The sequence below is a fragment of the Bombus impatiens genome, unplaced genomic scaffold (genome assembly GCF_000188095.3).
Source record: "Bombus impatiens unplaced genomic scaffold, BIMP_2.2 scf_1060, whole genome shotgun sequence".
Taxonomy (NCBI): domain Eukaryota; kingdom Metazoa; phylum Arthropoda; class Insecta; order Hymenoptera; family Apidae; genus Bombus; species Bombus impatiens.
Window position 1 is genome coordinate 367,367 of NT_177479.1, and position 17,712 is coordinate 385,078.

At 39.7% G+C, this 17,712-nt stretch overlaps 1 protein-coding gene and 1 non-coding gene across 3 annotated transcripts in view; one reads left to right on the top strand and one right to left on the bottom strand.

Moving 5' to 3' along the window:
* LOC100748348 (sestrin-1) overlaps positions 1 to 17,712 on the bottom strand; it is a 153,869-nt gene that overhangs the window by 26,094 nt on the left and 110,063 nt on the right. The window lies entirely within an intron of this gene.
* TRNAA-AGC lies at positions 12,275 to 12,347 on the top strand. Its single transcript has one exon. It is a non-coding gene; the product is annotated as a tRNA-Ala (tRNA).

Genomic DNA, 17,712 nt, shown 5'->3' on the forward strand with positions numbered 1-17,712 from the left:
CGGACCCGTTCTCCGAGGTCTTCGAGAAGCGAAGGCGGCCTATGACCGCGCGCAACAACATTGAAAACCAGAACCCAGATCTCTAGAACCGGTTTACGCTTGGAAAACAATTTTACGATCTCGGTGGAGCTCGACGAGGAGGGAAGAACATATGTATATCTATATGGGGAAAGGGAAGAGAACAAGCGAGGAGAAAAGAAAAAATGGAGAAATTCGATGAGAGCCTGTCCCAACGGGCCACCATGCCCAGATGGAACGTGCACGCTCGTCACGCTTTACAAAGGAAGAAAAAGAGGGTGAAACAAAAAAACGAGAGAAATGAAAAGGAAAAGGAGAAAAACGAAAGGAGGGAAGTAAAGAGGAGTCGTAGGATAAAAATAATCGTTTGAAACCAGGGTAGTCTTCAAAGCTACGCACACCATCCCTCTCTCTCTCTCTCTCCCTCTCTCTCCCTCCCTCTCTCTCTCTCTGTTAATTCCACGGCCAATTTGCAGTATACTTCAAAGAGGGTCGTGAGGAACGTTCGTACAGTTTCCCGACACGATTGCATAACACGACTCTGGCGCAGAGGAAAACATTAGAAATGCAAAACTGCGCTCGGACTCGACGGAACTTGTCTCGTAACGAACTCGCTCCAGGCGAACGGTTCAACCTTCTATTATTCCTGTGCCGATCTCGTGTCACAGTCTCCATATGAAATTGAAATACGGACGTCTTTTCAGAGAGGCTATCGAGGATTTATATAAATCAAGAGGTAGAGGGCAATACACGAGACGCGTTTAACCAGCCACACACGTTTATGAATGAAGCTATGACAAATAAACATGGGATGAAATTATGGCGAAATGTGGAATTTACATGTAAATGACGCACCGCCTGGCGGACTGGCCGGCTAAAATCTTTATTGATCTTTGTCGATTTAACCGCAAACCGTCCCTTCCTTCTTTCTTATTCCGATACCTGCTCCGCCTTTTATCTACTTTCCAAAGTTCACTACTTTAAGTAATTTACTTTGTTAGCACAAAGGTAAAATCTATAATCTGTTAGAGGCTCCTCATTTAAAATATTATATTTCTATTTATGATACATGGCAGTGTACTGGGATCTATGTGTGGATATAAATTGGATACAAGAGGGCTCGAAGCCAATGAAACGGTTTCGCAAGAAAAATGCTCCCAGAGGAAAAGCAGGAAACGCCAAACATGGCGTTACGTCCGAAAAAAAACTCCTTAGAAGCTGACTACTGAATAGTTTCTCTCTCTCCCGTAGATCGCTCAAAATGATTAGAGCAGCCTTATTTAGATTGTTCGAGTTGATTAGAGGAAGGACCGTTCAAACGGGTTAGCGATTATTTCCGAAGCTACCCGTGTTACACTGGCTAAACGTCGAGCAAACATCGATGATTTTTTCCCTCTCGTTCGATCCGTTTCTGTCGAGGCGCAAAACCCTCTAATTATTCGAAATGCTACACGCGTTCGGGTGATCGACTCGAACAAAGCGTCGTTCAATTATCGTCCGTTGACGACAGTGAAGGAATTCCATAGGTAAACGTTCGATATGTGATAACAAGACAAACACGTACAACTCACGAGTCGAATTTATTTCAAAACGAACTTTGATATTCATAAGCGCGTTTGTACAATATATGAAAGTCACGTTGTCCATATGTGAAAAAATATACAATGTCTGATAGAAATAATTAACGATAGGGTGGCCTTTGTTGCCGTATTCATTAGATAACTCGCACGTTGCACGAAAATACCGACTCGTTCGCTGAGGTAACAACGATAAAACAACGATAAATTTCTATGACGAAGATCGAAATGCGTCAATGAAACGATCAATATGAAGAACGAAAATTAACAACGTGGCTCTGCTTGAATGGACGAACGTATTAACACCCGATGTGGCTAAACAGGTTGAAAAATGAAGGTTTCCGATAAAATTAAAGAATTTATCGAGTGTTAATATCGAACGTTATGTAGTATAAGAGGAAGAAAAACAAGAATTTGGGAGTTTAGGGAACTGTGATAAAAAATGACGAAACGTGACGAGGAAGGTGACGATATAAATAGTAGAAATTACTGCAAGTGCCTTGGTATTTATTAATGGACGAGCTATCGACAGGAAAACTTTTACAAAGGTATAGGAAACAAATATCGATTTCGAAATGCTCGCGTCGTTGGCTTGCAACGTTAAAAAGGTATGAAATTTATGAGTGGGAAGTGAATGGTTACTGTGAAATCAACAAACTGACATCCACAGTAGCTGAACAATGCTAGGTCGATTTTGGGTGAACGCTCAGGATGATGAAACATGTCAACAAAATTGGCAAAGTGACACAGGGCCGCGGTAAAGCAAGGGAGGGATAAATGTCTGACGCAAGATCAGAGACTGCTGCGAGTCATCCGCGAGCCAGGTTCACCTGCTAACTCCCAATGAAGGAAGTGATAAATACTGTAAAGAAAATATCTCGTCGCATTATGAAATTATGTTCGAGATTTCTGACCTGTCCACGAGAATAAATCGAAGAATCCGCCAAGATTGTCATGTATCGATAGTGATTAGGTCAATATCGAATTTTGGAAAATTCAATATCGAAATTTGAAAGTCTGAATTTAAAAGAGAATTTTGCAAATCTACAAAATTTAAAAATAAACATGTTCAAAACTTAAATCTTCATGAACTTGAAAGTTACGACGTTCCGGCGATTGGCGAAAATTCGATCGAACTTCTCCGATTACAGATACGACCAGCACGAGAAAAGAGTAACGTTTCATGGATCTTCTTTTATAGAAGCGTTATTTCCAGACAATCAACCCTTTATTCGTTATCGAACGAGCGTAACGCATACGAACAAATCCGCATAAAAAATGAGCTGGAGTCCGATCCTTACGCGGTCTCACGCCACAACACCGACAGCAGCTTCTCTTCGAACGAGCTACAATTTAACGAAACATACACGCGAATCGTGAATCGAATGGTTAAGCTTTCCTCTAAATAGAATCAATTACACGGTCTCGTCTATGTTTTCGAATCGAATATATCGAGAGAATTCTCTATTTTTCGTCGATTTAACAATGCGCGATTCGATCTATTCGAGTATAGATGACGAAAAGAGGATGTATGCTTACAACGATCGAAGAGATCGGCCGAAGCATCGTATATACATATATAGCGATTCAAATACGATAATACGAAGCTAAATATTAAAAATGACAGCACATGACAGCTTACATTTTAAATAGGAATTGAACATGCTTCGAAATTCTGAATTAATTCGGGGGAACGCGTACGGAATATTAATTCGACGGTATTACAAGAAATATCGCGATATTCAAGCGACATTCCTCGATCCCTTTTGTCTCCTTTCAACCCTTTCGACCGACCATCTTTTTTCCCTTAATTCGTATTACACTCTGTCTTTACTCGATGAATCGTAAGGTCTCGGTGACTTTCCGAATGCGCCGGTCGCATGCGTGAGCGAATAGAAAGATACACGTATATGATGAATGCCGGTACACGCAGATACGTCTATATAGGCTGTAATTACGAGAAACACGAAGAAGCCCGAAAAGCCGGTCGATCCTCCCCCTCGCTGTTACCAAGCGAAAAAGAAAAATTAAAAAAACCCGGTAGGCAGCGACAGGCGCATTCGTCCGGAAAGCGACCAGCAGGTCGGCTTCCTGGGCCGGGATTTAAAATTTAAACAAATCAAAGAGAAAAATGAAAAAAAATGTGTAAAAAACTCACGTCATTTCCAATCTGACCCATGCTGGCGGCACCACCACAATTCGCGATCGTATCCGCCTTGGGGTAAGACTCGGTCACGTTAGCCACAGGAATTTTGGACGATTTTAATAAATACACTATATATATGTATATATATTATACGTATGAAAGAGATATTACACGAAAGACTTCGGGTAGACGTATATAATAACGTAAAAACGTACGCGTATAAGTTGTAGGTAATAAAAAAAGGAAAAGGTCTCTCTTCAGTCCCTTAACGATCTAAAGCTCTTTTGGTAAAAAAACGACGGGTATATACGTATATACGTGACGTCGCGAAATTTAGAAGAATCGTTTTCACCGGTAAGTCTTAACGGTAGGTTTTCCTTTGGGATAGAACGTCCGTGAGTTATCACACGCGAGGTACACCGGCGAATTACCAATCATAATAAATATCACAGAAATATTGCTCGTACCCTGGCGTTGGGTATTATGTATGCGACAGGCTCTATTCGATCTTCTCGTACGGCTGCACAATTTTTTATAAAAGTAGGATCGAACGGTAAAAAAGCAGTAAATGTAATAGAAAAAAGAAGAAGGTAGAAAAGACTACGATCGTTCACAACACCGACACATAATTAGGAAGAGCACAAGAATCAGGTTACACTGGACATTACGTGCTGGGGATTTGCTACGGAGAACGATGTATACGGAAAGAGAGCCGGTTGCTAACTGACGATAACTGATGCTTCGATAGTCGAGCTAAGCTACGAGCTGCGATCATCTGGTCGAGGTGGCGTGGTGGGGAATGAACAGCTGGTGGGGAGACTTGCCGGTTCCCCGGACCTGCCATTGGTCGACAGTGCCGTAGCAACAGCGCGCACCATGCCAGGGTCGTTAAAGCGAAATTCTGATAAAGCGCATAAAAAGACGAGGGTTTTGCTTTCAGATAATTCGTGATTCATTGCAACGTTTCGTGAATATCTAACTTGGTTATGCGTTCGGTTAAAGTCAACGGGCAACAGGGGAGAGGGGACCATTGGTGGGGATGTTACTGTAGGTAGCTATAGATACGGGGCTGGTGCACGCAGGCAGCCGGCTTGATCAGCTGATGCCTTAGCAACAGGAGTACGAACTGTGCTAAAAATATCGATCCCATCTGATTATCGGCACGATGTAAGTTGTAACGTGTTATGCGGTCCACTGGTAAAAGCGTAAAAGTAAACGAAGAACACCGGCCCGTTTCGTACTTCCCTTGACTTCTCGGCTTAAAATGTCGGGAGAAAGTCAAAATCATGGGTTTGAGACGCGTGTTGCTGCATACGAGCACGAAAGTAGCAGAATCTACACCGGTTGCTGTCCGATTTGTATATCTCTCCTCTAAATACACTTTCATTGTCGTTACCTGGTAGTTTGTTACGGTTCTCGCGAAACGACAACCGGTAATCTCCCCTTGCATAACTGAAAAGTATATAATCCTCGAGAAGGTGGAACGTTCGCTGTTTATCAGCGTTAATGAAGAGGCTCTTTCTCAGTGAAGAGGCTACGTTATCGCGATAGATGTATGTACATACGAGGACGCTATGATTCGTGAATATTCCTCGTAACTGTTCGGATCAATGAAACTATCCGGTCTCTTTGCATCCAGGGAAGAGAAGATGAAGAACCTTTCAGGGCCTTTAAGGTTCCTTTGTATTCCAAGGACAACGTGAAATAAAGACTCGGCCGGAAAGGAAGAAGGGCTCTTTCCCCTTTTCATTTCCGCAAAATATCTACGACCCTTTGTCGCGAGTACGAAACGTCACGATGCCACCGCACCACGGAATTTTTCATGCGAACGAACCCAAAAAAATCCCTCGTACCGAGTCGCGTAGCCTAACTAGACGTCTCCTCATAGTAAGAATAGAAGCACCGTGTCAGCAGCCGCGACGTCTAGTACAATGACGCTGATTGCGTCTAGTCACTCGGCTTTTCGATGACGATCGATGATGACGAACCATTAATCGAACTGCGTTTGAAACAGTTCCAGAGCCAGGAACGAAGCCGTTCTCGGTTTTCGAAACCCAGAAGAACGTACCAGCATCACGGTCGGTGTGTTAACGCAAGGCTAATGAAACCTCTAGAAGGAAATTCGCTCGGGAAACGTATTACAATTCTTTCGTTGTTTCAATAAATACCCTATGGATTTTAAAATTTTCTTTCTAACTTTAAAATACTCCCGAAGAAAAGGAATGCTCGCCTAGTAGCGACTTCCGAGAAAAGGCCGGTTTAAAAGGCCGGAGCAGCTTGCCCCCGGAAACAGCTGCAGAACCTTGCTTCTGTGCATTCGGTGTAAAATATAATAAATCCTAATGTATAATACAGAGGGAAGGAAGAGTCTTTTAAGGAGCAATCGAGGTTCCGAGATGTTCTCGGTCAATCGGTTTTCAGGAAGGATGATCTCTCAGGTCGAGCCATGCCGTTGCAATGAGAGACACCAAAGTTTCTACATACATATTATGTATTTCGTATTCCCGGGAGCGGGCATTTGGGCGAGGTTAGTATTGGAAGCGCGAAGAGGTCAACGTTCGGGAAAGCGCCTCTCGTTACGGCACTGCCATACGATATTATAGGCCCCGTCGCTCGGAAATCCCCTTCTCCCAATCCACCACCGTCCCGTACACTCCTACTTCGCTCTCTGTCCTTCTTTCACCACCAACTCCTACTATCTCTTTTCCTCGATGCCCGTTTTCCTCTCCTTTTCCTTCTTCCTCGTATATGTATAGCTTCTATATCTTTTTCTGTCTCTTTTTATTCTCCTCCCCCACCATGGCAGGCACTCTTTCCTCGTGTCTCTTTCTCGCGTCTTTCTCTTGTTCATTCCCTACATCGCGATATTCCACCGTGCCTCTTTTCTCCGTTTCCACGCCCTCCTCCAACATCCATCCGTCTTTCTCATTCCGCTTTAATCCCCTATTTCTTTTCTCGCTCTTTATCCAGTCTCTGTCTCGTTCACGTGCATCCCCCGCCTCCTCCCTACATCTCCCTACGCCAAACGACCGAGCAACACTCTCGGTAGCTTCGTTTTGTTCTTGCTTTCTCCGCTTTTCCGCTTTTTTTCCAACCACCCCTCCACTATATTATAACCACGCGTCACCGTCTAACCCGTGACCGATCTATCTATCCCTTTCTCTTTTCCTTCGTTTCTTTCTCTTGCTCGTTCTTTCCTAGCGTGCAATAGCTTTCAGCCGGTCGCACGCATTGTGCCGTTATAACGGAAGAGAGAACTACTCTCTATGCGTTGCAACGGTCAGCTGTTGCTAGCAAAATCATCGAAATGGTCTCGTCAGCTGCCACTAGGCGACACGGACTGCTAGGTTGATGTTTGATCGAGAAAAACCATCGGTTGGATCGTAGGACGCTGAGTCACGTTATCGAAATCATTATACTCTTTATATAGGTTCCTGTAAGTGCTTTTAGGTGCATACAAGCACCCGGAGTAATGGATAATAAATAAGCCGCGGATGTTTGTGCATTAATGAAAAATTTAAAGATACAAGAGTGCAAAGAGCGCGCACAATATGTAAAGATATATAAAATCTTCGAAGTATAATTCATGAAAGTATAGTGCAGTTCGATTTCGAGTCGGTATTAAGTTCTATCTCTTTGCGTGTTCATAAAAATACGAATGTCTATAAAAATCCGCGGTCAACAAGTACAGAAGAGCAGTATGAAGTCGTTGCAACTAGACAGATTTATATTCTCAATGATGCAACGTACACGATCATCCGATCTCGCTGTTAAAGTCACGTAACGAACTGTATCATGATAATAAAAAAAAAAAGAAGTGTGTCGCAGCAAGAATAGGAGCACGACAGACGCGAAGGAAAATAGCGGAATGATTGATCGACGCGTCTAATCGGCCGCCATGACTTAACCAAAGTGCTCGTTCTTCCTTTTTTCTCCCTCTTGCTTTGAGCGAACTCTCATCGAACTGGTGGATCAAGGCCGCCGATGCAAAAACACTTTAGAATCCTTTCGCGGCGATGAGTCACATCGCGAACCCGGCAAGGTATTACGTGGCAATGAAACGTTTCAGCTGTAACGTTGCGAACTATCGTTCCATTACATTGTGACGAACTGCAAATCGCCGGTGTAGATTAACGGATCACGTTCATCTCCGATTGCAAAATAGACTTATCTATTCACGGGAATTCCTTTCTCGTCACCCCTCTCTTATACGTATATCAAACTTCTCTTTTTTCTTTTTTTTTTTTCTTCGTATTAACGCTAGGAATTTTATGGTTATGCCGATACTTCATCGATAGGAAATTATCTGGTCTGTCTTTTCTACATAAAATCATCAGGCAGTGTCCTATCTGTGCTGTTACAGTGAATTCCCTGTTATTCGGCCTCGCTTTAACAGGTCGCATTTCAGTTAAGATAAAAACAAATGACCAGCAGAAAAATTATTGACGCGTTTTACGATGACTTCTTGTCGTCAGAGTTTTAATAAAATCGACCAAGTACAATAACAATAATAAGTTTTGATAGTTTGTGAGAAATTGCGCGACAGAACGCGAAGGACGTCGATGTAGCTTCGAGTCACGAGGGAATGAGTCACCACAATGTCCTACGCTAAAACGACGCCCGATAAGCGGCGTTACAGTGCTTGTTGCAAGATAAAAAATGGTCACGAATTAGTTGATGAGGAAACGAGCAAACAGACGTCGAGGTGGTAAACGATGGACGAGCACGTGCCGAAGACACGCGAACCGTCATGACCACGGAAAGAAACACAACTGCAACATTGGAAAAGAACCAGCGCGGAAGTCAAGAGGGCTGTTTCCGGAATAGCGAGTAAATCAAGAGGGAAGTTCTGTTCAACTCTCTTGGCTCTCCCTCGTTTTACTTTTTTCTTTGTCTTTCGTGTTGTGCAATAATGCCTTACGGACCGAGAACTCCGGAGGATCGTAAAAGTTGCGAACACGCACAGCCTGACACTTTCTCCCTTCCATGCTGGAACTAGTGGAACTAGAACGTTCCTTTTTATCCTTTTTCTGTAATCTTGAGCGTTTTCTATAACGATGTTATATTATAACTTTCCTTTATACTTCTATATCGTATCTGTGTCTTACAGGTCTATTCTCATTTCTTTTATTTTCTTCGTCATATGCATCCTTTGTTCTTGCTTATCTCTGTTCGGAATTTTAGTTGGCCGTCCGTTTATGGCACGGACAGGCCCATTTCCCTCATTAGGCAATTCCGAATTACCGGTCCTCCCAGGGCAGTAAACGTAATGATTCGAGGCCAGGAAGAACCCAGGCAAGGATCAGCCGGAAAGGCACCCGGCGGTTCAGCTTCAAACATCGGACAGTACACACAGGACGACAGAGTCCTTACTGAGTACAACTACAAGCAACGAAGACTACAGACACAGGACGACAAAGTCCCAACTTAGTTCAACTACAAGCAACGAATACAAATAAAGTGTCGTCTAAATCTAACACTCGAGTTATTCCATCTCCTCCACCTTAAACGTTAAGTCATTCGAGGTATGCGATATCGACCGATCGGTTTGACCTGACCGGTTGCTCTTTAGTCGATAATACGCAACAATCTCTATCATTCATTTTTCTTTTTATCTCTATATTTATTTTTCTGCCACCTATATTAATCTGTTATATCAAAGAACAAAATAAAATTTTATATATTCAATAAGCTAATGTTGGAGTATTACAAGTACTCGTTATAATAGTTGGAGGAAATCTCTTCTCAGCTGCTATTTCTTCCGCTTCTTTAGTTCGTAAAAACATAAATTTGCATAAATATTAATAATGTGTCCGCAGGTGTCTTTCTTGAATTAAGTTCCAACACAGGGAGCAATATGTTTCATACGTACATACGTCGACACTGAGAATAATCGAATGAGACACAATATCGAATTTAATTCGATATATGACTGCAGAGGATTAACAATTATTGAAGTAAATTACGTAATATTTCTTAAGAGACCTTGTAATGAATTCTTCTCTTTTTTATGTTAATAATTTGTAATCTCTGGTCTTTGATATTTAAGTAAAATATATCAAAATCTAAACTTTGGAGCTGCTGTCGACTGTTTATCGATGTAAAGTATAAGAATCGAATAATCTACACTTGTGGTATTAACATGTTTTTTCAAAGTAGTTCGAAGGTGCAAATATGTACCAACGAACTTGTGTACAGACATTTCGACCGATTAAAGATACCTTTGTTCTAACCGTGACTCAATACTCGAGTCAAGTCGCCGACATTTTCTTTGGTTAGTGTGTTATCGGACTGTGTAAAACGTTTTTATGGCACGAGCCACGCTTTTGGACCACGTGGCATTAGTGGATCATCTTTATCTTTGCTAATGACGCATCATTGTACATAAAAGCCTTCGAAACAATGGAGACGTTATTATCGGTCGAAGTGGAGCAAGAAGCCACAATGAAGCAGAAGACCGAAATCCATGAATTTTAATGACGCGAAAGAACATTACCAAATTTTACTGCCAAATCGTGTGTATAATACTTTAAAATTCAAACAAATTCTTTCATTTTATATACACAGGGGCCGTTCAGAAGCCACATGCATCGGCTCCACAAATTAGAATTTACTATTATTTATTGTTCTTTATGTCATTTCTTACGATAAATAACTTACAGAAATAATTCACTTGTTTATCGAGAACTGAACATTAACCGTGTACTTAGGCAATGGAACTAAAAAATTAACAAAAAATGGAGTCCATCACTTTGGCTTCTAAGAAACTTGCTAATTAATTCAGAAAGCTGCAGTTCTCTTCCATTTCGATGATTTTTAATATGTTGTAGAAATCAATACTTTGAACTTTTTCGTTTGCGTGTTACCGCCAGACTTTTCTAGTTTTCGAGATATAAATTTGTAAAAATTATCGCTGCCGCTACAGAGAATTTTGCCCGTATATGTGCGTGTCTGTGACACAGTCGCAAGTTCGTTGCTTGGCGAACTGTTTACATCCGTCAGCCACTGATATCTTTTATCTTGGTTCTATACTTTACGAATCTAAATAGTCATTCACAATCGCATATGCGAGACAGCAAGAAACATCTTTGAAAATCTCTTCTAACGGCAACACGATTTTGACAGTCGAATAATTAAATGCCTCGAAATTGTGACTGGAAAGTTTCCAATCTCACATGATAACAATAAAATACAAAGCATAACATGAATTGTAATTATGTTATTGTTTATAACTCAAACTTATGACCGCCTGCCCCACACCGGCCGGATATGAAAGACTAATCCAAACCTAATCCAGATCATTGATGGTGTTACGTCCGGTGACCCTTTATGTTCGAGGCGGTCACCAACTGTGCACATAGAATTAAGCGGATCGCAATAATCCTAAAGAACTGTCATAAAATGAGGCTGTTTGATTTACCATTAAAGCCATCAAATGACACAAAACATCTTCGAGTCAAAAGGTTCCTTATTCCTTCCTCCATCGGGTAAAAATTGTGGAAACGTGAGTTTCCCCAATAACTGTTTATATTTGAACTGTTAATCAAGCCTTCTACTCATTAAATCACCTCTATTATCCTAATCGAAATAGGGGATCGACCAGTTCGTGGCGTCGATTGTCTAATCGTAACGGGAATTTACGACTCTCGTTGACGGTCGAAGAAACAGATTTTTTTTTTTTTTTGAAGTATTGTACAATAAATTCGCATTGAGAATTACGAGTAAATTATTCTGGCGTGCTACTATAACGTGAATATTAATAAGTGATTATCGTACGTTTGATTCTAGCTGAATCTAATGTTTAAATCTAGAGGGTAATGTCCTGTTAGCCTGCGGATCTGATCCGTCATGAAGAAACAGATAATCACTTTTAATACGCAGTTGTATACAGGATTGTAATCTGAATTGATCCCAGAATACTCAAGCACGCGCAGCCCCCGTTTACATGCACTACGTATAAACAAAAGATAAGAGTTGGGTTTGGGTTAGCTTTTTAAATCGGCGCGTTGCAAGGCGGCTGATAACCGATACCAACGCATACTCACAATTATAGACAGAATTCACTGTAGTAGTAGTACCGACAGATTTTTGCCTATATCTTGGGAACTAAGACCGAACGGAGGTTACACGTGTATAGAATCAATTGCTGCCAATTGGAAATCCAAGATGGCAGCAGCTTTCGAAGTAATTAGCAGAGGCTCGTATATCGTTCGAATCTTTTGAAATAATTTTCGATTCAGTAATTCTACGTTCGTAATATCGTATCATTACCATTTAGTTAAACGATAGAGTGCAACGATCTGACATACACTGACGACGACTCAACAATGACTAACACAGAGGAGACCCTCGATAAACAAATTCCTCGAAGGACAATTGTTCGATTCTTACGTCTAATCGGTTGCATCGACTTCTTAATTAACCGGCTGTCAATTAACGCTGCCGAGTCAGCGAAAAATCAATTAGAAGAAATTGTGTCACGCTATCGGAGCTTTGCTCCGGAAGTTTCGCGGAATTCCAGCGTCCGTTATCAGGGGGCGTAGCTCAGATGGTAGAGCGCTCGCTTAGCATGCGAGAGGTACCGGGATCGATGCCCGGCGCCTCCAAGTTGCTTTTTTTTTCCTGTCGAAATTATCATTAAACGAGTCATTTTCAACGATCTTATAATTCCATTAAGCGTGTGCGAATTTCGTTTCTAAATACGAGTATCGTTTTCAAACGAATGGACGATTTTGTACGATATAAAATATGTAGATTACAGCGGAGAGACATGACAAGTACATTTCCTGGTTTCAGTGTCATTACGCGATCAGGGGAGGAGAATTTGAACGTGACGTAATCGAAAATGAGCATCTGCTAGCTCCAAAGACGTGTATTTTAAAAATAGCTGACAAATTGACGAAGTTTTGTGGAAGCCAAGATATTTTATAAATTTTGGACGGGATGAAAGAACACATGTTTAGCTTCGAAAATAGATTTTGGAAACACGGGATTGGTTGAGAAACTGCTTCTCTGTAAAAGATAGAAAATGCGACTTGTCATGTTCTTCCTCTGCAGTCTTCACATATTGCGATACTTCGTCCTATTATTTAGTTTTTTTACGTAGAAACCAAATATATGTGAGTTATAGGCCAACGTGATAAGTTACATAAAAAATGTGCTACTTGATACACCAGTTACTACGTTACAAGAATCGGAGCCACAAATTGAAACCCGATGTCGGGTAGCAAGGGAAAGGCACAGAATATTTGAGCACGTGTGGCACTCCATAAAGCGAGTTCTAATGAATGAGAATCGTATCGAACATTTGTCATAGACGAATATGTTCCCTACCCTCGTGTCTATCACGGCCGGGTAGTTTGACAACTCCTGATAAGTCACGTACATGTGACGATATCGTGGATACTTGAGAACTATGTCTACATTTATAATTAATAAATACGTTGTAACCTCCCTATACATTTTCCAAATGGTTTCGAATTTTACCAATACAGTTATTGTTATCGCGTCTCGGTTTAGCGTTAATGAAATTCGAAGTTTGACATTGACGCGCGTTGTATGTACGCGAAAAATATCTACTTTATATGATAGTGTAACTAAAGTATCGATTACATATCTATCATTTTTTATCGACACGATTAGATCATCTACGCACACAAAAATAATCGCATCTGTGTTTACACGGGAACCATGGAACGTCTACATAAATAGTCGTCGCAAATATAGATTAGATCGCCATCTAAATTTCGATAGGGGATTTATTTAATAAGATTTATTGAATAAGAAGGACAGCCACGTTTATCAACACGTTGTCCATGCATCTGTCACGCTACAATATCGATGCTAAGTCCAGTTAAACAACGCGATACGTATTGTTTTCCCCTCGAATCAATCCGATTTTAACAGTGACAAGTAGTAAGCTGTTCGTAAGTTTGCTGCATTATCATATCAAACAGCTGCGGTACAAAGATTTTCTCTAATAACACGCAAACGAATTGCCTGTTTCACAGATACGCAAACGCTCGGTATGACGTATAAACGCTCCTCTACTTCAACGTAAAATAATCCTGTGACGCAAAACGTATCGCGTTGTTCCATATTCGGGGTTACTCTGAAACGTGGTTTTGCTATTGCTGTAGATCGCTGCCTACGAGCAGTGGCTAATTTAGACGGAGAGATTCGGAGGGCAAAAGGATACAATGGGCAGAAATCAGTGGCTTGGGTTACCCGATGCTCCATCGTTTGGCAAAAAGCTCTCTGCTTAACTTACTCTCTCTCTGGTTAACTTACTGTAATCACTGCATGTGAATGTAGATTTTGCTTTTCTGTAATTTAGGCTTCATTCCGAAAAATACAATTAAGGTTATCAGACGTGAATATTCCTATAAGAAAATGTCAAGTCCGAACGTTTGGGTCGACTACTTGGCTATCGTTACCCTCGGCTGTAGGAAGAAAGAGCGTCGACACTTGAGGGTGACATAAATTTTAAACCCTCGCCTGTACGGTGTCGTAAACTAGCGGATCCTGATATTTTGCGACTGCCACGTCTAGTACATTCGATTTATTCTTTGTAGAATCGTCGACAAGGGCGAATGGAACTGACTATTTTACACGTCTCCTATCATAAATCGGATAAATCGGGATACGTTTTATATCGATAATAAATTATATTCCCTTAAAATTGACTTACATTCCTCAGATAAATTATCTTGTATATAAATTATCTTTAATACCATATCTATATATAACTACATATATAGCTATATAAAATGCATTAGAAAAAAAGAAATAGAAGATTATCATTTGTTTCTAGTGCTAACCTCTTGAAAGATATCGATACGTGTGTGTAGGTTCACTTTTTGTGTAATTGAAGTATAATTCTGGAAGATATGATCATATGTGTGTACACTATGTTTCTGGGTGGTATCCCGCTCAGGGTAACCATCCACACGTTATTTAGCAATTTAGTTAGAAAAATTTACCAAATATCCAGCTGGACAAATTGTAAAGTACAAATTAAATAAAAAAAAAAGAAGAAACTACGTTTCTTAGACGTATCAATATATTCTTCGAGTATTGTATCTCTCATTTAGTATTCACAGATATACAGGGCTATGAACGTAAAGTGTGGCAGCTGAATATTGTGAAAAATATTGGTGATGCAATACGAAAGACAGGAAGAAACAATGTAGTATTTTGTTGTTTTTGTCTTTCATGTCTTTCATACGATAAGTTTTAAATACATTGAAGCTAATGTATTTTTTTTATCTAATCGCTTTTCGATCTTATATTTTCGATTTACCTTATTATTTGTTTATAAAAAATTAAAAAGTGCATCAAGCGGTGTATAGAAAAATGTTTACATCTATTTAGAGAAATAGAAGTGACCTTGAGATTGATTCCTTCGTGTACAGAGAATTCAATTACGCGACAAATCGTGGCTCCTAGAATATTAAAAATTTTCTTAACAACGTTTTATTCTATCGCTAATATTTTCGACGATGTTCAGCTGTCACGCTTCACGTATCTGTATATTTAAATAAACACTTGAACAATAACTTGAATAATTATCTTTTCCTTAAAAATTCGCCCTTGAACAGGTTAATAGATTCGTTTGCAAAATAGTTGATCACAACAAATATGTAAAGGCAAAGGAATGTCGAGCGATACACGTGTCTTCTTCAAACATTGCAAAGTTAAAACGTGAATATGGAACGAAGTACAATCAGTGAGTGAAACGTGATGTATCTAGATAAGAAGATTAGATCTTTTTTTTCCTGATCAACGATATCGGCTGACTCGATAAATAATACCGAATAACAATCACCAAACGTCCTCTGACTAATGGAAAAGAGAAATTAATAACGCTGTGGTAATCGATCGTTCGAACAAAATTATGGGACATGGCTGAAGCGACCAATACATAGAGCGGTATTGTCAAGTACGATTCATCGGCGTGATTTCACGCAGCAGAATTTTGCAATAACAATGCACGAGGCTGATAAAGTACAGATATCCGTGTCATCCCGACACGCGTTAGTCGACCGTTCGTTTCGTTTCTCGTTTCTCATTTCACGAAAACATCGTGCTGAACATTATCAGGAACTGATGAATACGCGAGCGTATTATCTGCCAGTCTATTGACAACGAAATATCAATAATAGAAGACGAAAATGCACGCTCTTCTTATTGGTCGGAAGACAATAAAGCGGTATCGGTCGAACGATCGATACTCGCGGCCAATCGCTGCTGTGACGATTCTTCTTTCGCCAATCGTTGGTCAAATCTTGCTATTGCGACACGTCGTGAAACGTTCGATGCGGTAAATAAAATGTAATTATACGAAGGTTAGGCGTGCATTCTTTTTTATCGAAAAGCAGGTAAATACAAGAAATGATGCATAAAATTTGTATTTATTTACGGGATTTTGTAATGAAGTTACAGTAAATTCTGAATATGAAATGAAAGAAAAATGAAAAATAAGTACTCGAAATGGCGAAGTCAGAAAGACAAAGTCTGGATGATGTCTGATCGCCACTGTGAAAAATATTCGATTGTTTTGCTCTATCTTACGGTCAGCATAATCGACACTTACAAGCAACTTTTCCACTTACGGTCAGCATGAAATAACAATCTTGCATAATTTGCATGGTACATCAACCAAGTACAAGTGTTGACCCGTACATGATCTGTTTACTGAATATCGCCAGAGTCATTTAATTGCTGCACTTTCGCGCGATAAAGACAGTCGACTGTAACACCTGATAACATCGATCAGTCATCGGGAACAGGACCGTAAATCGTTAATTATTAACGAAATATAAATGTTTCCAATCATTCCGATGATAACATAACATAATATACAGGGTGATTGGTAACTGGCGGTACAAGCGGAAATGGGGTGATTCTACGCGAAAAAAGAAGTCGAAAATATAGAATAAAAATTAAAAAAAAAAAAAATTTTTTTTTTAATTTTTATTCTATAAATTTTTTTATTCTATAAATTTTTTTATTCTATAATTTTTATTCTATAAAAAAATTTTTTTTTTTAATTTTTATTCTATATTTTCGACTTCTTTTTTTCTTTCCGCTTGTTTTCTTTCCACCAGTTACCAACCACCCTGTATATCTTCACATGGTTTCGTACCTTTTTTCAAAGCGTTATAGGACGCTATCGATATACTATAATATTATGTTACAATAATTACTAGAGTTAAATAACATAATGAATAACAACTCCAACGATGAAGGTTTTAGAAATCATTGTGAATTTCTAAAAAAATATCTACAGTCACTGCTAATATTGTTTCACATTGATTATAATCTGGATATTATTTTGTTAATAATCGATCCGATGAATGATTTATTCGTCTAATAATCACGGTTCACTTAATCGATAATCTACGATCAGACACATTATCTAATCCAAACGAAGTCTTTGTTAGTCATAAGAATTATGAACGTCATTCTGGGGTTAAGAAGGAAAATGAATTCTGCCATAGGTCACCTAACGTCTTGAATGACTATGGAACCATGTACACTCTACCTCTTAATCGCTTGAACTTTGATCGAAGTACAGAAAGATTAATGTTACCCTTCATTTATAATAGCGTTCAATTCGCTGCTTACTCGTTCATAACAAGCTAATCTATCGATTTGACCGTTTGAACGAGAATCGAACCACTGATCAAGAATATCGAATGAACGACTGCCATAATACTTCCTATTAAGAGTAGTTCCTAAATACCGGAATTTCGTCGTGGTATCTTATTAACCTTGTAAATACAAGAAGAACGGTTAAGGAGCTGCTTGTAGAAGTTTCATTCAGAAGACTGTTGTTATTTGTTGAATGATAATCGGAAAACGATTAACTTGTCGAGAAAAAAGCCGATCGTATTTGTAAAAGTTTGAGGCGGTATATTTGATGGTCGGATGATTTAATAAGATTGATATAATTGATATTAAGTATAC